The sequence below is a fragment of the Apteryx mantelli genome, chromosome 12, assembly GCF_036417845.1.
Source record: "Apteryx mantelli isolate bAptMan1 chromosome 12, bAptMan1.hap1, whole genome shotgun sequence".
Taxonomy (NCBI): Eukaryota; Metazoa; Chordata; class Aves; order Apterygiformes; family Apterygidae; genus Apteryx; species Apteryx mantelli.
In genome coordinates this window covers 26,838,943-26,860,599 of record NC_089989.1, presented here as the reverse complement: position 1 = coordinate 26,860,599, position 21,657 = coordinate 26,838,943, and positions in this window count along the sequence as shown.

The following is a 21,657-nucleotide window of genomic DNA, read 5'->3' as shown; positions in this document are numbered from 1 at the left end:
TGCTTCTTTCTACACAGCTGGTTAATGGATGGGCTAATGTTGGCAACCTATCTGCTTTGGGAAACATGGTACAGCTCCTTCTCAGAAACACGTGGAGGGCAACTAGAGGGAAAAGGTGCGGCAACATCCAGAGCAGGATTTTCATCAGGAAATTTTAAAAATCTTTAAAGAGATAATGTTATTTCTAGTTGTTTTTTCCCCCCAAGATGAACACAGTACAGGATACCCTTTCTATACACAGAACTTTTTTCCATTGCAAGGGGAATTTGTTGTTGCTAAATCTATTGATAGCTGAGAAATTAAAATGGCATCTAAACTCATCAGAACTAAATAATTTTGACAGCAGTTATATCTGTTGTTTAATTGTTAGTCTTCAGGTATGTCCCACTACTTTCTGGGTCTCTGATGACCTGACACCCAAATTTTCAAAAGAAATGTGTTTGAGTAACATTGTAGAAAAATACTGAAGCCTATCTGCAATCAGAACAGCTCAAACAGTTTCTTCTGCTGTGAGTGCTCAAGGTAAGACACATACAGCATGGCTTGGCCAACTGAGGAAGACCACCTGCCTAATGAAGAAGGAATTTCAGAAGTATTTAGCAATATTCTTCTTCTACAACATACATTCCACAGGGCCTAAGCAGTCCTATCTGTGTTCAACGTATCATTATATTTCCAATTGCTTTGGAAATGACTAGCCAAAGAACTTAAATGGACATGCAAAAACTTTGCGACAGTCACAAAAAAGCCACAAAAGAATTTGTTTGGCTAGATATTTGGTTAGATGTACATAACTAAATTGTAATGAACCAATAAAAATATAAGTGCATTTTCAGTTTATTTTTGTCTAGACCATCGTTACACTTACCGAAACGCAAGCCTGAAGGACAAAGTGAATGCACATCATTAGTTCATAGCACCATGTTTGGGGTAGTCTCAGCTTCCCTATGTATAGCTTTATCCATTAGAAAAAAAGGTTACTGTAATTTTTAACCGATATTCACGGTGGATTTTGTACTTGCAAAGCACAACAGACCTGTTTATGTAGTATAGCTCTGACCACAGTAATAACAGTGGGCTCCTAAGCAATCGCCAAAAAGAAGTATCAATGCAGTAAGGGAGTCAACTGTATACATTCAGAAATCATTTTAAATAAAAACTGTATAGCTTTTACTTTAAAAGCCATCAACAGGGCTATAGAGTTGGCATGGAAACTGGCTCCATTTCATTTCTAGGCATACCGAGTTCAATGTACAGTATTGATTTGGAAAAGAACAAGTCATATGGAAACAATCTCAGCTCCTGATAAATCAGTTCATCAAAAATTAATTATTCTATAGACACTGATTAATATTTTTAGCTTGACTTTTACATAACTTTCAGCTATTCTAATTCAGTAAACTATTGAGAAGAAACGTGAAAAAACAGTTGTCAACGAGCATGTGTCCCAAAATTGTCCAGAGATTAGAAGATTAGAATTCAGTTGAGTAAACATGCAGCCGTCCAAACTTCTGGAACTTTGATTTTGCAGCCCTAATCTATGGCATACCCTGAAAATACATTCATCTGCGATAGAGTGGAAAACTTTCTCTTTGACAGGCAGTTTTATGTTACTTTGCTTTTCCACCACTGGTTCACTCATGCCCCTTAGTTCCAAATAATGCACAAAATTTGCAGTCCTGTAGTGCTAAAACCCATTATCAAATATGCTTCACTAAGCCAAATTCTATGCTCAAAGGTAGAAGGTAAAAATAAATATGCAGTCCCTTAGTTGGAAAGAAACTGGTGAGGCATACAATAAACACATAATAAATCCCAAAGCTGTTTGACAAGCTAGAAGAAAGTAAGTTAATGTTGTGTAAAAGGTACACATTTATTCCTGGATTACCATCGTTCTTCTGGATCATGGCTCAAAGATTACAGAGAATAAATAGAATAAATAGATGCAATTTGGGTAGGCATTTCGTATTTCACTGCCTTTCTCACACCACGGTTTATGCTGGCCCTTACTATCTGGCTAGTTACCAGTGGGCAGCTGGTGCATGTCGATGCAGTGCACAACAAATGCAGGTAAAGCAATGTGAGTCATGATTTATGATAGAGCATTATTATTTCCTTTAAAGAACCTAGAATTTATGAGGAAATGGAATAAATGAAATTCTTTAAGTTTCATTTGATTTTTTTATTTGCATGTAAAAATACCTACTAGTAAAGCCCTTCCTAAATAAAACAATAATAATTTGGAAACATTTTACACAGATAATGTTGCTTTCTGTGCCCATTTTTATTAGAAGTTTATTATAATATGAAAGGAAGACTACTATTTTTATTCATGAGGTTTTGTTGCACTTTAGGGAAGTTGAAACGTCCAGTGTTCATAGTTAAGTGCTTGTTTTGCTTTGCAATGCATTTTGGAGAGATCTTTAGCCCCAAACCAAACTATACATATCAACATTTATATAAATCCTATATATTATTCACTGAGTCAATGCAAACTCTTCTGCAGTAGGTTATGGACAAGCTCTTTTGATCAAGGAACCTTAAAAATACTGCACATTTATATTTTATCTAGTGCATTTACAACAGATACTATTTATATGACACCCATTATGAAGCAGGTTTCAAGCAGGATTAGTTCCCCCCACAACGGCTGTCAGAGAAACACAGACAAAAACATACAGTTCCAGCCCACAGAGGTCTGTGCCCTACGAAGTGACAGAGTCACCAAAGGAAGCAAAGGTAACATGGAAGACACCTGTCCCGGCTGCTGTCTTTCGCTGAGGAAATGCCCGATGCTCCTGGGAAGCGGGGTGCATTTTTCTCGTCAGCCCACAAAGACAGGAGCAGCGGCAGGGGCACAGGGAGTAAGCGCTCACCGCTGCTTCCCGCGCGCATCTAGTTACGCCCTCAACCAAGCCACGGCTGAGACATCTTCGCTCAGGACTTGGCCTGTTTCAGCGCTGCGGGAGAGGTTTGCTGCTCTGTTGGTACCCGCCTGAGCAGGGGTGTCAGGGCTCATTTGGCGGGCGCAAGCGGGAGAAGTGACAGGATGCTTTCTGGTGAAGTGGAATAGTCTTAAAAGGCAATAATTAAAAGAAATCTCCCTTAAAAATCTGATCTTCAAAAATCTTTTTGCATAAGCACAAGTTCTACCGGACCAGTTGCAAATACATTATCTTAATTCATTATTGCCGACCTTTTCGTAAGTCAGGTGGTGTTGTTTTGCTCTGATACTTTGAGTTATAAGGTCATCAATAGTTTATGAAAATAGTTCATATAGCCACATTACATAAATACTTAGAAACCCTGCTAAAGAAATGACCTTCACAGTACAGTGAGTTTGCAAGAAGATTATTTTTTCCTCAACAACAACAAAATATACATATATAGAGAGAGGTTTCTTCCCTTCCTCCCCTTTTTTATCCCTCTGGATAACATGAAAAACTGTTGGTATCCAAACTCAAAATTTCCCATCTCAGACAAATGAGTCCTCTTGCTAGATCTTACAGTCTATAGAGACATCCTCTACATAAAATACATAGAGACAATCTTTACGATGCTTTAATACAGGATGGAGTAGTAGGAGAGGAAAGCAGCTTCCCAAAATACCACCACATTTAGTTGCTTCTACACTTCGCTGTTTTGAGAATAATGGACAATGTAGAACAGCTTATGCACAGCATAACCACAATCATTTAAAGAAAGGGATTCTGAGAGCCTTTTAGATAAGTAGCTGAGACCCATCAGAGTGCCTCCGAGAGAAACCATCAGGTTTCTAAAGAACAGTTTTCATCCTCCTAGAATCAATGCCATAGTTACTTTCCATGGTCAATTTAAGACATATGAAGAGGGTTTCTTTATGAAGCAGTAATCAGTTTTATTCCCTTTAGAAACGGGATAGCCATAAAGTTTTAGAAGTCCATATGCTACTTCAGATCTGAAACAGAGCTCCAGGTTGAGCTCATGAAACCTGACATTTGCAGGTTACTTCTGATGGATGTGCATGGGTGGAGTGAAATGCACTCCAAACAGCACCCATGCTCTCTGAGAAGTTGTCCATGATCACTGTCCAGGATACAGTGAGAATCCACATTGCATCACATCCAGTGTAGCTGTATTGCAATTACTAAACCCTGCTACAATTGCTATTATCAAATAGGAAACCACCATGCAGGCCTTTTTTGGGGAACTAAACCCTCATCATCAAGAGTGTTAGCTTAAATAGTACACCCCTGGCTGGAAAGCATGGCAGACTAAGAACCAGACAGTGACACTGTGGAAAATGGAGTAAAACAGACTAGATCATGAAAGATATCCTCAGCGTATTCACAGCCTACAGGGAATTGCATTACTGGATCCCTATAAAATCCATCTGCAATAGCACCCACTACTGGTGTTGAAACCATTAAGAAGCTTCCATCTCTAAAGAGGAAAGTAGGCTTAAAGTGTAGGAAGAACTTTATGTTGATTCACACCTATTTTATTATAGACACAACTGCAAAAAACTTGAGATAACTGAAAATAGACTTTAATTAACAGAGGGACAATGGTGAATTTACAGCATGATGAATGATGATGTGAACACAGCTGCCCGTTGAAGAGCAGAGGTGACAACACAACCTTAATTATGAGAGCACTTCCAACATATCTGTACCTTGAAAGGATTTTTATGGTTGGACATTTTCCAAAGTAACCTGCCATGATTCTGAAGCTAGTAAAATTGAATTTGTTTCCAAGAATTAATGTAGAGGCAACTTTTCAATAGCACAGACAAGGTTTATTTCTCCTTTCTCCCCCCAGTTTACCCATGTTTTTTCCACTTTAGTAGTTATGGTTGCATATTTAAACTGGAGAATTTTTAGGCAGGACTTCCATTTTAAATAGAGGCAGCAACAGCTGTTTGTCACTGAGCTGGAGTTCATTTGGTGAAAGAGAATCAGTGTGTAATACATAGGAAAAAAATTACATATTTAAATACGACTCATTCCTAGTATTTTGACATTGCTTGGTAAATATCCAGGCACTACGGTTATGAGGACAATGTAAAATGCTAAGATTGTATCATAACTGAGTATGATAAGCGTCACTCATGACTTTGAGCCTGTCCTGGGACAAGGGATGCCGTGCCAAGGAATAGTTTACAGAGCCAGAGTAGTAACAGGCTATCTGTGATCTGAACAATGAGAGATAAGGCAGCATGATAGTTTTGTATAGCAAGGAAAGAACATTGCACAGGAAGCTTTCAGAGCATGCAAGAGCTCTTCAGTGCAAGCACTAAATTGCCCTCAATTTGGTCATCTGTTCGCAAACAAAACTCTGGTAAAAGCCAAAGACTGCAGCTGGGGACAGCAAATGATCTGCAGCATCCGCGTGATCCAAAGAATGCTACAGCAAACCACTGGCTTTCTACGATAAGCCCAGCTACATTTATTGAATAAGGAAGTTGACAGTAAGGCTAAGGATCCCAAAATAGTACAAGGAACAGACTCAATGAACTGACACGCAGATAAAAGGAGGAAGCACTTTGTTCCTGGTGCTCCCACAAAGGTTTGAGTGCCTGGAGAACCTCAGCACTTGAAGCTGCAGCAATGCTAATGCCTCAGCGCCCTATGAAAGCAGGACTGGCGTCAGCAGATCAGGCTAAAGGTTTGCTCTTCTAGTACTTTAGGATCCGATAGAAGATTTATTCACCTTGTAAGGTGGCACTGCCAAAGTCAGGGGTTGACTTCCTCCTTGGTGACATGGAGCACATCAATGGCTCAGAAGAAATGTTGAAAAAATTATGTTCCCTCTCCAGGCTTCCCTGTCTCAAAGATCCTTCCACCAAGTATTCCCAGAGGACTTGTTCACAGACAAGTAGTTATAGGGAAAGCATGGGAAGGGTGAACACATTTGCCCTTTCATGTCACATGCAATGTTTACATCATCCTGAAAACCGATGTATGGAAAAGCCCTTGGGGAGAAAGAATAGCTTCAGAACCTCACAGACCGGTCTATGTTGTTTCATTTTTCTTAAAAATGTTTAGCACTTCCAAACAACTTTCCACTATGATGTTCCAGCTGCATCTGAAAGGTGGCCAAACGTGATCATTCCTTCCTTTAAAAAGGGTGGATCTGATAAGGTAAGACACATGAAGCGACTTGCCAAAGGTTGCACATCACTGTCAGAAGTTAAGGTAGGAACAGCAAGAGTTCCCTGCTAAATGAGTGAACAAATAATTGAGGTAATAGTATGCAGCATTCGAAGTGCACTCTTAATCTTCAATTTGTTTGAAGTAATTACATTCTGACAATATGCAGGTGTATTAACATAGATTTTGTAGGAAGCTAGGGAGAAAACAGACCCACAAAAGGATTAAAACTTCCCTGAGACTAAATCCTGGCTCTTCATCCATGTTCAAACCACATTTCTCTCTCATAAAAGGTTTTTCTGCTCAGCTATACCATAGCAATTACATCTTTTTCTTTGACACATTTCCCCATTTTTATTTTCAGTTACAAGTCATTATTTTTAACCTGCTGCTTTAAAAATTCTCAGCTCCAGTTCACATCATAACTGGATAATGGAAGGTTGCATCTTAATGCCTTCGCTTACCATTTATCTCCATTGTAATGGCATGCCTGCTTGTCTATTTTTTTGCAAGATGACCAGTCAGCAAAAAAAACCACAAATGCAAGACAGAGTGACTCAGGAGGGGGGAAAAAACTGTTTTCATTCCTTTTAATTAAATGTCACACAAATTAGAGGCAAAGCTCTAGCTGCTGCATCTCATGGGACAACTGAGAGTTTAACCTTTGTTCCCAGTCCCAAAGATCCAGAGAAATATATCAATTTAAACAAAATAAGACATAATGCTTCAGTCAACATGAGTCAGTAGCTTTTACAGATACAAAACAAATGTCGTCCTTTCTACCACCTTCCCCCTTCATGTTTGGAGCCAGGGCTGCAGTGTGAGACTCCTGCACATTGCCTCTCCCACAAGGTCAAGCTTTTATAAGGAGGATGACTGAACATTTAAAGAGTTAATTTTTTATCCAGCCTTCTCCCTCCCTCTCTTTGAGAATAGCCTTTCTTGAAACAAAGCCTTTCAGCAAAAGCTCAAAGGAAGAGGCAGGGAGGAGGTTGCTTTTAAATCTTCTGTGAAAGACAGATTTTGAAGTACCAAATTTTCATATTTTTGTTCTTCTTCCCAGTCTTTTTACCATCAATATTAAACAGGCTGGTTGTCCCTGTTTACCCATGCTTACCATATTCTGGCTATATTTCTGTAATCTTCTAAAAGCTTAAGAGTGAGAAAGGACCAAAATAATTTTTTTTCCAGAATCCTGTGTGCTGAATTTGTAAATAGTATTCTGCATATTTGATATTACTGAGTTGCAATAGTTAATTTAAAATAATTCATAACTGATAACAGTATGGGGGGGCTGGAAGTAATTGATTTTTGTTGAATTCAGGAGACAAAGGAGAGAAAAAGATAGAAGTCAAACAATATTTCTCTCTAAGGGGCATTTCATGAAGGAAAAATATCCAAAATCAATTTTGAAACTGAAACACGTACATACAAGCTGATTCTGATCCTAGAATTGAATGCATTCAGTGAGAAATTTGTGCTTGCTTCAGTCTAATTGCAGGATCATCGCTTGTGCGAGCACTAGGGGGGTCATTAAAGCTATTCCTCACTGAAAAGTAAACAATATAAATAGGAAAGTTCTGTTACCTCTGTAGTCCATTTCCTAGCATCCCTAACTGCCAGATGGATCCAATCTGATCAAAGGCAAAAGGAGAAAGCATCACTGTCTCAGAATAACAGCTCTGAAATCACTAACCTCTTTCCTTTTTATTTTTCCTACAGCCTGAACAATTACACATTCTAATGATACTGTAATGGTTGGGCTACCATGGAAGACATGACCAAGACCCAAACAGGTTACATCAAATTAGTCAGAAACAGACCCTCACTTAAAGTAGAGTAGCTTCATTAACTTTAATTGATACCAGGTGAATGACTAGCTGCTGCTACGATTTAACAGAGCTGCAGAGTCCTGCACTTGGCCATCAGGAGAAAAGCTAGTATTCTTCCCAAGTGCTGTTAAGATGCTCTTAGCTAGGTAACTGCAAAACTTTGCAAAACAGCCCTTACTGCCTCAGTGATTATTTTAAAAGATTAATTGCAACTGAAGTTCCTGAAACTCTGATTATTTGTACACACGGAAGGTAACGAGCTCCACAAATCTGGATGCGCTTTGGGAGCGTGCCGAGAAGAGCGCTTCAGCAGCGTTATTGACCTGCAGGCTTGAGAGCTGCCTATACAACGTTTCGCATAACCGTTTGAGAATGATACAGACAGAAAACCAGTACCGCATTTCAGCAGAAAGGCTGCAATATGCGAAAGGGAATGGGACGATTTCTTCTTCTGAATTTTAAACAAAGATCAATGCTTTGAAAACGTCTAAGGCAACTTCAGCAAACCTCCTTCAGACAGCTCCAGCGACATCAGTCCGGTTCCTCAGCAGCAGAGCTACAGGGCACGCGGCCCTTTGCTCATCATAAGGATTGGGCTGCGTGGCTCAGCTCTTACCAGTTTTATTGTACTGGTGCTCAAGAGCATCCGTCTTGGTTAAAAGTCATCACGTGCACGTGCTGTACAAATAAAATGTAATCCCTGCATCACTGAGCTTGCAATCTACATTACAGGATTTATTTGTATAGACAGACTTTCACAGAAGGAATTAACCTCCTATATCTCATTTTGTATGTCATTTTGCACATGTAGTTACTGTTTATGAATGAAAAAGCATTAACTAACATTAAGATACATTTTAGCAGACCATTTGAAAGCTCTGTTAAGCATGCATGATGTACATAAAAATGTCATGTATCTTACTATTATAGCTGTGTTCTCCCTACTAATTTTGCATTTAATTTTCTTCAGTGAATCAGATGGGGCCAGAACACTCAACCTTTGGGAACATATGCGACTAAGCAAACATTCTTTTTATCAAGTAAAAGATAAGCTTTTAGATGAACTTGTTTTCTCTATAACAGAGCCTCAATAGGTAAATAAAACAGAAAATGGCCTGGTTTTTTATGGATATGAAAAATTTCATATTTTTCATATTTTGTATCTTAAACTTTAGAAACATACTATGGATTTTAAAAATGCTTAGACATTAATAATTCTATTTAAATTCAGAGTATTTTATATCTATTTTATTAACTCCAAGCATTTAAGCTTCTATCTCCTCACCTTATATTTCTTTGTTAAAAAGATTCTCCAAAGGGTTTAGAAGAAAATATTTGGTGGCAACATGAAAATGGGAAAGTCTACTACTTGTGCAAGTTGCCCCCCCCCCCTTTTTTTTTTTTTTTTTTTTTTTTTTTAAAGTCGGGTTCTCTCCACAGCTCAGTATGGTGAGCAGAACACCATAACCATGCTGGTATTTTCCAAATTGCAAAAAGAACTCATTATTATCCAACATATTTGCAGCATCAAATTATATAGACTTGTAAAATGCCTGTATTTATACTGGAAATTTCAAAATTGCTCTGGAACCCTAGGAAAAAAATTGCTTCAAAAGTAACCTAGGCAAAATGAAGGCTAAATTATAAAACAAATACATTTATGCTACTAATTATAAATGTAGAAATACATTTCAGGCTTGGTGTATAAGTCAAAGGAAGCTTTGCGACATGAAGACCAGGCTTGAGAAGTTCCTATCAGCCAACACCAATCCAGTGAGGATGCCTACACTCGCCGCATTTTCACTGTATTCTCCAGAACTGTCTGAAAGTGAATTTGAGTATTCCAAGTTTATTTTAAGGTATTCAGATATCTTGAAGATATCGCAACAGTCAACTGCAGCCCTGCACTTCTGGATGCTTTAAACTCATCTCAGCCTATGACTGATGTCTGAACTGCTGACATTTGCTTACAGTCAGCTTTCAGCCTCCTCTCCCCTCGCTCTGTGCTTCAGTCTCTGGTCATCCAAAGGATGCTCTGAGGAATCCATCCCCATTGCCTGTGCACATCCCACTGCTGTGAATACTAGTACTTACACCGCAATGCAATAGCACCACTCCGCAGTGCTGAGACTGGTTTTTTTTTAAGTGACTATTTTGCCTGTAAATTCAATTATACAGCCACCTGCTTTGCTAGCAATAACTACTGTCACTCAGAGCGGTGAGAATAGCTAGCGACAGAAATCAAGATCAATCAATCAAGTGGGCTTCTTGCAAACGTAACAGACGGAAAAACAGAAACAAGCATCTCTTGACCTCTTCCTCCCCCTCCCCTCCAAAACAGTAGTTTTCCTCTTGGCTCCAATGTAAAGCACTGCAAAATCAACAGAAAGATTTCCATCGACCTCTACAGCCTGTGCATCCCTCTCATTCCACCTGACAGATGAAGGGGAAGGAGTAAATTCTCTCTTCAGGCCACTTGGCAGAACTAATCTCTTTTAATCTGCTCTCTTTATGGCATCTCTTTGGTCTGACAAAACTCCGATTTATTGACTGTCAGGAAATACCACAAGGCCTATATCTTTCTTCAGTAGCTCACTTTCCTCACTGGCGCTGAGAGGTGAAGGAATGAATTATAAAGGAACCATTTGACTTGTTTAAGACTGATAGAGTTGCATAAAGGGTGTTACAACGGTATTTAGTATCAGTCTAAAGCAATAAAAAATTCACATGTAATTGACAAATTAATGAAAAATTAGGGATCTGTTTGTTACCTTCAAGGGATATTCATCTTCATATAAGCAAAAAAGAACAGTATGAAAGAGAACAATTTGAAGTAAATAATTTTCGCAGCGAAGTCAACAGGTGTTTGCCTCCCAGCATCAAGGAGGCAGCGTTAGACCCGAGAGTGCCAGCAGCTCCCTCTTCCTCCCTTCTGTGAAGCTTGTCAGAATCATTACAAGGTGACCTAGGTTTAGCACCCTCCCATATTCTCAGGTGAAAAAAGACAATCTTGGGGCTTTATGACAATTTAACTGATTAATCCCAGTGCTCTGCTATTATTGATTCCCTCTCCAACATGATCCCTTGGGAAGAAACATATACATTTTCTTAAGCTGTTAGATTTAGAGCCCTAAAAGAGAAGAGAGACTCAAAAATTCATAGAATAAGAACAATTTCCTTAGATTCTGAAAAATCTATTCCTTTATTTTACCCAATATGCAAGACTACAAACTAAAGAAAAATCCAGTTGTATTGAATTAGTACTTAAAAGCCCTCAGTAAGATCAATGTATGTTTGCACAATATTGTAAAGAGCAATAGTTAAATATTAACTACTTAGGCACAAACAGGTCAGAAAGACAATTGTCCTGATTTTACAGGTCAAAACTAACATGCAGCTAAGACCAAGTGGGTCATTCAAGGACACATAGATAGGCTGTAGCAGAGCACACCACCTAAGCACCAACTTTTTGAGTACCAGTGCAGTGCCTTAACTGCCAGCTCAGCCTTTCTCTCCCAATTCCCTGAATCTATTCTTTCAGAAACATCACAGTCCAGAAGCTGAGATTTAAATACAGTTATACACCATGTTTACCATCCCAAAGGATTTAGTGGAATTAACGTGAATAAAGTGATTCACACGCATACAAGTATTTGCAAAATGCCTGAATGAGAAATATTTTAACGCATACCCTGCAAATGCAAAAATATTTGGATCATTTTTCTACTGTGTGTATTACATCGCATCCATGAATCTTAAACATAAGGTAAAACTAGCACAAAGGCTCAATGGAGTTTGGAGTTGAAAATGATCTGTTTTGGTCTGCTGGTTTGAAAATGGTTTTCTTGATGAAACTCATGAGTCTACTGGAGACTGAGACACAGATGGATGAGCTGAGCATATGATAAACCTGCTGCATGAGTTTATAGTTAATTGCCCATCATCTTTTTTGTCTCACCATAAAAAATTTCACACCCACCTTGCACAGGAAAGGTAACCCGAGTGTCATAAACCATTTGTCTCCTGTGCTTTTTCTACATTATCCGATCGGTCTTGTTGTTAGGATGCTGTTGAGACAAGACAAATTTGCTGAGCCTTTTTACAGATGAAGCACACTGCATCTTTTATCAAACGATCTCCATTCTCTAATGAGAAGAAATGCCTTCCAGAGTCATTTGCATACTAATATCTTTATTTCTAAAACAATAAGCAGGCTGTAACTCACATCACTGTTAGTCAGAATAGAGTGGTTTTCATTTGCATAAGCAAAGTGCGGAGAGCTTGCAAAGAATACGTGCCCCCATCACCACAGAAGTTTAGGGTATCTTGTTCTCAGCAGAAATAAGGTCTAGGGGTGGCCAAGGCAGGAAACATGGGTGGGAAGCCCATCCTAGCAGCACCAGCATCCACCCTTGGGCTCACCATTCCCCATGGGGAGGCAGCTCCTCAGGCACCTTTCCGTGCCCGAGGTCCCTGCAGGGGGACAGCGCAGCACAGAGAGGAGGTGCAAAGGGGCAGCACTGGTGCTCCTGTCCCAGATCCAGGCCCTGCCTTCAGGCACTTCATTTCAAAAAGAAGCTGGTAGGAAAGAAATAACCATCACCGTTACAACCGCAGGTGCAACCTCACACCAGTCACAGCCTCAGGAAAGGAGCAGCCTGGCATTTGTTCCCTCCTCACTTAGACCTAGTGGAGGAGAGCAGGGGACAACGGTGAAAGCCAGGTAGGTGACAGTGGCCCCACCATGGGGAGAGCCACGCTGCTGCTGCCTCCTGAAGAAAACAGCAGTACAAGGCCAGCCTTGAAAACAGCTGTTACCACAAATACCACCTACGCTTTCAGAATGTGTTTATCACAGGTTATATTTCTGTCTTTTTATTATTACTTCGGGACAAAGTATTGCAGAAACAGGTCATTTCAGGGCAGTACAGCAGTCCTACTTTGAGAAATAAGACAGACAAAAGCGTATGTAATCACTACGCTTGTAAATCTGCTGTTTTGTTTGGATGCCACTATGAAGAAAGGGGCACACTCCACGGGCAGCGCCAGCGCGAGTAGCGTCCATCTGCTGGGGAGCAGTTCTCCTCCTGCCGCCCAACACCGCTGCTCAGCCCGTCTAGCTAAGGCCTCACAGGTATCATTCGTTAAGGAGGGGGGAAAAAAGAAAAAAAAAAAACACACAACCACAGACAAAACCCACTTTTCCTTCCATTACTTCATTTCAAGGAAACCTAAAACCTTTTCTCAATCCTACCAGTGTTGCCTAACTACCATTAAGAAACAGCTAAAAGATTTAGTGAAGTCAGACCTCCCCCAGAAAACGGCATTTCTTTAGCAAACAGATATGTTAAGTAGGAACGAGCAAAGTCTAATGGGCAGTTAAAGGAATTAGCTTGAATTTCCCTAGTGTGGCTTACAGTTCATGGCCTTGATTTACAGAATTTAAGTTGTTGGCAAATAGCTTCTTGCTGCTCCTCTCCCAGCACCAACTCATCTACCCTTTCGATGGATCCCTTTCCAATATCAGCAGTAAGGAGAAGGGCTGCAAACACCACGCTCGTTGTCCTTGCAAAGATCCTGAGAAAAATCCCTCCGACTTTGTTGAGCTACTAATTTTAGAGGTTGCTGAGTGAAAGCAGAAATGTTTAACAGAAGAGGAACAAACTCATCTAACAGTTAGCAGGTAGCTCACCCTGAGGCAATAACAACAACACTGATAACTGAAGCAGGGCTTATAACCTAAGAATGTGCCCATTTTAAGTAAAGCCCTTGAGAAGTGACGAAATGACTAAAAACAGCCATCTGTTGAAATAAGATCTTGAAATAAGATCTAGAATTGAAATAATCTTGTTAGCCTCAGGGAACACAGAAGATGTCTTACTAGTTCCTGTGAAAGTGAATTGCAGATTACCATTTTCCCCCATCAAAATAACAGGAGCCATTCCACATTATGTTTTCTTCCGATTGTATTTAAACAAAAATTAAATGGAAGCATTTTTTCCCCCCCATCTCCTTCAAAAGGCTGCCACCATATGAGGAATTTGTTTTAATACAAGAAACTTTGGGGTTTTTTTGCAAATAGACCTTACAGTAACATGAGCCCAGTTTCTGAAAGGAGACAGCGCGTCAGATCTGTGAAGTAGCTCTAGCACTGCGCTTGGTTTCACATAACACGGGGACACGGTTAGGTAGCATTAAGTGCTTAGGGCTGTAATTACCTTCCTCTTTAAAAATCTGCACTTATTGTGAAACACGTATTTTATCCATTTGAGTTAAACAGTTGTGTATTTTGAACTGTATATTTTGAATTCTGATGCCTTTTGGCTAAAACTCCTTTCTAATTCATCTACATATTTTAAAGGATTACTGTCAGTGATTTATGTGTTCCTATCTTGCCACCTTAAAAGCTAGAACATCCATATTTCTTGTCTACATTTTTTTCATGGTGAAAGTCTTTTCTTTCCACCATCCTTTTAGCTGTGATATTGCAATTGGAATGTTTCATTTTATGGGTATCCTTATGGAAACCAGTAATGTTCATGGCGTGAGAAAGAACAGCCTGGCCCCAGGCTCGGTGTTTGTGATGAGAAAGTACACAGCTTAAGAGCCCGCAAAGCCTGGTGAGGTTTCGCCTGCTGGATTCTGCCAGGTTATTGCCAGATAAAGGCGAGTTTCTGACACGCTGTGTTATGCGACGCTCCCTCGGCAACCACCAAAACATCACAGGACTGTTAGTCTCAAAACTATTTCACCAACCTCTAGAACAGGCAAAAACACACCATTACTTCAATTGAAATTTTCAACTTAAAGTTGCACATACAAGTATTTTTCTGACTAGTGACTTAGATTTACTTCCAAATGGGAGAAAGTCTGGTTAGGATAAGACCAGATCAGAATGGAACATTTGAGAAAATCCTTTTTAGAAATGTGAAATCATTAAAAAAAAATTATTCAGTATTTTCATTCACTTTGTGCATTCAGCAGTAACCAAAAGAACAGAAATATGACGGGTGAAACATGGAGTAGTTACCACGCCGCAGTAGTTCTGACTTGACTGGAATTGGAAGGAATATTCTGAATAGATTATTTTATAAAAAAAGCTTCCTCTGCAGAAGTCTCATTCCACTGAATAACACTAAATCATATTGAGTAAGGTTTGCATAAGCTCCTGAACCAAATTCTAAACACTGGAGAGATGCACATAATTAAGTCTTTTTTTTCAAAAAAAAAGTCCAAAAATCTTTTCCCCACATTTTTGTTCTTCAAATGTGCATTTATAAAGTTTTGGCTTCTAGATGTTAAGACATATGACTTAAAGGTGGATTTCAGCAAATTGGTATCTTGTTACCCTTATGCCATACTGTGGATTAATCACGCATTACAAAAGTCTTTAGACCTATACTGTACAAGGAAATATGAAACAAGACAGCAAATAGTCATCTTTACATGAACGCAGTTGTAAGAAATACCAAGACTGAAGGCGCTGCCTAAATGAGGCTGCGGGCTGAGGTCATCAGCAGGCTACAATAAAAACTACTTCATTGCCGCATAGATATTTCTTTGCTGTTACGACAGATTAGCAGGGAGCAGTTTGCCAGTATAGCTGCACTGCACTAAGGAGGTCACATCTGCGGAGCGCTGCCAATACTGCTGTGCAGAATGTTATCCCTGTTGGGAGGAGCTGTAACCATTCCTGAAGGTATTTTATGGTGAAGTTGCACAAAGCAAGTCAGCTGTAAACTCGATATGAGGCGGAGGGTAATACAAGATGACAGAACTACAAGATTATATTGCCTGAGTGGCCATCCACCTGCTGCGTGATAAAATATCCCACATGCTATTAACTGACCTGTGCAGCCGTTACCGAGCGTCGTAGGCATTTTGTTCAGAAGTCAGAGAGAGAAGCTTTGAAAGAACCAGTAATAAAGAACACAGCTTGCATTTGCTCCGCAAATGTCCAGCATCCTATTACACAAGCTTGATTCAGCTACCTGCGGACACGGAAGAGGAAGTATATGCCTACCTGCCCTATCACACATGCAAGGAATCACGCCTGACCCTATGTTTGGGGTCACTGGAAGGATGGGTGAACAGCAAAAGCTCTTACAAAGCAGACCTTTAGAAGTAAATGTGAACCAAGCTAAGTCATTTTGTTTTTTCTGCATTTCTACTGGAATACTGGATTTCTTTTATCATTCTTCTGTGGACACATTTTCAAGGGACAAATAGAGAGAGATGATGTGCTTTGTGTTGAATACCAAAACAATGTCTTGACCACTCTCAACTCATCCTCTAATGCAAATGTTCCCTGTATCTGACACAGACTGTAAATAGCTTTGTATTGACTCACTGAAGAATGTGCAAATCCGTAGATTCCACTCCAATTAAAAAATTCTGATTTACCCTCATGTTTATTTTATCATTAGCATGGCTCAAAGACACCAACTTTCACATTCATGTGAATTTGAGCTGCAGAAAGGACAATGGAAATACAAACATGAGGAGAAAACAAAGCTTAGAGGAGTCAATTTCTATCCTGTGCTGGATCCTCAGCTGGACATGTTGGACGCAATACGAATGAGGGAGGCAGGCAGCGCGTGACACAGGACTCGCTCTGCACCAGGCAGGGCCGTTCTCATGCTGGAGCTGCAGCCTGTCCTGACCACCCGCTAAGCCACCCTACTGGCAGACACCAAGAGAAAAGCCATGAGGCTGCCATGGTTTCTGGACTGGACATTGTGGCTGGTATTGCATATTTTGAGGCTAAAGATCTCATGCACGCTCACACGCACGCTGGAGTTGCACTACGTTCAGAACAAGGCTGAGCTCTCGGGTCCCACATACTCCCCCGATTGCTCCCATTTTTACCAGCAGACGCCAACCTGCCACATCCCAATGAAATGCAGAAATGCCACAACCCTTCCTCTGTCCAGATACCTACAGAGCAGTACTGAAGCCCAAAACCAGAGAAACTGGTCAGGACCAGGCTGAGCTCTTGCTTGGCCTTCTTCAGGTAGCACACCTACACACACATGCAGAGCAAAGCAATGGTGACCATCAGTGTCAGAGGTTCTGCGCATCTGGTTTTTGCAGCGTATTGCTTTAAAACACAAATCATCAGACTGAATCAAGCTAAAAGTCTAAATAATGCAGTATCTGGCTGTGACTAGACACTAGATAACATTTTCAAAGCAAGAATCCATAAAGTTTTTGGATACAGATTACCACCCTAGATACAGAGGTATTTATAAGGAAGCAGGGGTTTGAACCGGGAAGAGGCAGAGCTCCAGGAATCACCTTCACAGACAAGAAGGAAGCAGGCTTGCGTCTTCTCTGGATCGGTCAGAGTTACTCAGGATACTGAGCGAGCACACGATCGCTTGGATAAAAATGATGGCTTGCTCCGAAAGATCAATTTGTTGTGCCATAAGTATGAGTAGAAATACATTTTTTTCCTGGCTCGTTTGCCCAGAATGCTGTTGGAAATAGGATAATCTGACTAGGAATCCCTCTAAAGTATTTTAAATACACACAGGACATATATGTTTACCTGATATAAAGATGTATATCCTGTATACTTCAGTGGACCTATTGATCCATATTACTGAGAATCTGGCCTATAGATTTTAAGTTAGTCTTCCTTTGGTCCAGGGAATACTATAAATTTTTATCCTAATAAGCCTTTTTGAAGGGTTTGACTTCTGTACCCTCCAGCTCCTTCAACATGTATGAAAATTGATATTTCTACATGTTACTGTTTATAGTCAAGGGAAAGCACTACTGTTTTGTTTTCTCTCTCTCTCTCTTTTTTAATAATGTTTCAGACATTAGCAATAGAGAACTGGAGTGGCAGCCCCCGGACTGCAATGGTACAGGAACGGCTAGATTCAGCCCCCAGGGTGGAAAGCGACCTCACTACTGCATTTACAGCTGGAATTGGCAGGACACTATTTGGAGTATGGAATAAAGTTTGGTGACATCTTTGCACAGAATATAGGAGAATTAGTATAGCAAAAGAGAGAAAAAGTCACATTTCAGAGGAAAATAATTAACAATAACTACAAAAACCTTAATTGCTTATTACACTTACAAGATCCAATTAAATTATAAATCAAATTTTCACAAAAATTTGGCCAGGTAGTGTCTATTCATCAGAATTTTCCTTCCACTTGCTGTGACTTCTGTATCAGCTCACTGCATAACACACACTGATTTTAAACCCAAGATAAAGTGACAAGCAGAGACTGCAAACTTGGCAGCTCTTCCCCTCTGAGCATTAAGAAGCCCGAAGGAGAAAGGCATACGGGATTTGGAGACAGACAGTTCATCTACTTCAGTCACCCAGCAACCTACCACTGCCACCATCTTCGACCAAGGCAGCCACCAAAATTGCGCCTTCCGTTTTGAATGCCTCACTTGTTAAAATACTGAGCACTTCTAGCATAAAAACATCAAATCAAATTTAGAAGAAAAATTGCATTAAGACATGCATTAAATGCATTAAAGTGTTTTGAAAACGTGAACTGTTTCTTGTAATGACAAGTAACAAACTTACTTTAAGACCATAAAATAATTATAACTGAAACCAGTAGTGGAATGGATATACACCCCAGTCATTTCAGGCAGCCCTAGCACAAAAAATATTTTTCTGCACACAGCACCACTATGGAAAATGAAAACTGTCTTCAGGCAGAGTTTTAATTGTGATGCAATTATTTAGTAGTTTATGTATAAGCAGCTTAGAAGTAATAGAATGAAACAATGCATTTGGCCTATTAATCCATTAACCAACGATAATTGTCTGTACATCATCTGGTGAACTGACTAATGAAGCATAAGCCAAAACTCAAGATTTTTAAAAAAGATTTTAACCACCCTTTTTTCTTTTTTTCTTTTTTTTTTTTAAAAAAAGACCTTTACAGTACAATGATTCGTTTTGACCAAACTTGCATAACTGGGATCTGCTTTTGAGACACAGCAAGCAACACCACCAATTTAAGAACTAGATATAGGTGCCGAGCATCTCAGATTTAGACCAGAAAGTTCTACATGATTTTATATTATACCCAGCTGAAAAAGTTTCTCCTTATATCTTCACAAGTTATAGACAGCAGGCTTTACAACAATTTTTGAAGATTTAAAAAAATTAGAATAGCCTAATTAGTGGATGTATAAGCACATCCATAGGCTTGACTGGTGCATACAATGCTTTAAATACTACATAAACCCCTTTCTAGAGAATTGTGCAAACCCTTAACATACAGGACACTTTTTTTTAAAAAAAGGAAATTAGTCAGGTTTTGGTGATCTCACATCCAATTAAACTTTCCAGGAGTAGTGAAGTAGCTGCAAACGTCCTCCAGATTTCCCCTTTGAAGCAGACACTGCTTACCTCCACATAGAGGGCAGCCGTGGCCCCACTCTGTTTTAGACCATACTTTCTGCTTTCATGAAATCCTATCACATAAATCAGATTTTTGTTTGTAATGACAGAACTTTTATTTGTTACCTAAACAGGTAACCTGCTTGACCCTTTCAAATGTTAGGTAGAGTTGTCACTGCATACCTAAGAGATAATATTTTTTATTTTATTTCAATAGCAGCACTAGATTTTACTAACAACGATATTCCGATTTGGAATTTTATTTGCCTTATAAATTCAGAGTCTCCTTTACGAGCTGATACAGAGCTTCTGAGTACTCTTACTCCAGAACAGCAGAAGTCAATGAAAGTAATAAATTATATGTGCTTACCTCATTTTTCTTGGTCTAGCTCTACCAGTTCCCCCGAAATCCTGACACCACTGAAAGGCCTCGCTAATGCGTTCCACTGCAGTCACTGGGGGGCAAAAAGGGGAGAGAAAACTAGTAAGAGAACTATTCCTTAACTGTGAGAATCACCTAAACACACACAGTTCCATCCTGAAGCTTCAGCAGCCTGAAACCAGAACAGCACAACTCTTCTGGCTCCGATACAGCGTGATACGTGCTGCCTAGTGCGCTGAGTACGTTACTTAACCATAGACCATATCTCCTGATGCTCTAATGTGATCGTGTTGCCAAGCAAATTGAAAAAATAGAAAGTGAAAAAAGTTGCACCAATAAGTTTAAAAATGTATTAAACAAGTGCTTGTCAAGTTCCCTTTACACAGCCTTAGGAACTGGCAAAACATTCTGTGTATCGTAGATTGCTGTGAAATGGCTGGAGCTTAAATGAGGTTTTATCTTTAGTAAGTGTTTAAATTCCCTCCCCATAAAGTACAATGCATCAGTTTAGAAATAATGTATTCACAGCCCTGAACATTACCGTGAACGCATTATTTTTATTGCTTATAGTGTAAAGAACGCTCTATATTTAGGAAACAACGTTGTTACTAAAATCAATAACTATGTAGGACCCTGCATAAAAACATTAGATGCAAAACACACACACAATTACATGCCTAAATAAGAGAGAAATGTATTGAAACCACACGAACAAGTTGCATAAGTGTGCATATAATTGCTTATTTGAATGCGTGATTACTCCAGTTGCATATACAATTACACCAATTGTCCAATTACATCAACTGTTTTTCCAATAAGCTAAAAGAAAAAATTACACTTTTTCTTCATTGCAATAAAAATGCAATTTGTGCACACAAATTGATGTAGTCAGAAATAAAAGATTTGTTTTCTGGGATATGAAATTAGACCACCTTGGGGTATCGTGCTTTTCCTTTTCTTAATAAAGTACAAGAGTTTGTGGCATAAAAAAGCTTGGGACTATAAAGCTTGGGAATTCATAAATGCCAATAATTTCTCTTGTGCCACTGTAACTGGTATACATTATTTCATTATCAGAGAAGTAATTTTTTCTTCACAATTGAGAAGATGCAGTCTTGGGACACCAAATTTTGAGAGCATCCTTTTTCTGTGTATGATATAGATTATTAAAAATCACATTTATTTCATTTCTCAGAAAACTGAAATATGCAAATAAATGAAGAATTACAAATTCCAGTCTAGAATTCTATTTCCAGAATTACCTAACATCTGCTGTTTATAATAGCTCAACAGGTGGTGGAAAATCCTTTAATCTACTCATCACCCATTTAAATTTGTGAAATGAGAATATCTTGAAGTCTAGTAATAATCAGAAAAGTATAAAAATGATACCCTGGAGTTTGGATGTTTGCTGCATTTCAGGGATTCCCAGATCACGTTTCCCAGCATTTCCCACAAGGCGGACTGGAGGGTGGGAGAGCAGCCGGCAGGGAAACAACAGGTACTGAGCATCTAACAGCCAACACGAAATAACCCATGAGCTGGGGTCCTGGAAGAAGCTGCTTTGAAGGTCACACGAACAAGCCCGAGGCAGGAATTCCCCTGAAAAACTCTTCAGGGAGAGCAATCAAAGCTTAGAAATACCTGCATTCAGGAGCAAAGCCATGGACAGTTTACGGCGACGAGGCAGCACGCCATCCAAGCAGGCGGAAGCCCCTGTGCTCTTGCACAGCCAAGAGACCCTGCGTTTGCAGCTGAACACTGACATTCAGTAAAGGGTTTCCATCAGGGAATACTGAAGTTCCTGTCCACTTCATGCTCCCACAGCCACAGTAGAGATGATATTCTAGCTCTAACTTTATATTAAATTTTAAATGTTAAAAAAGAATTTTGTCTGCTTCGGTAGATGAATATTTAACCTGGAGGAAC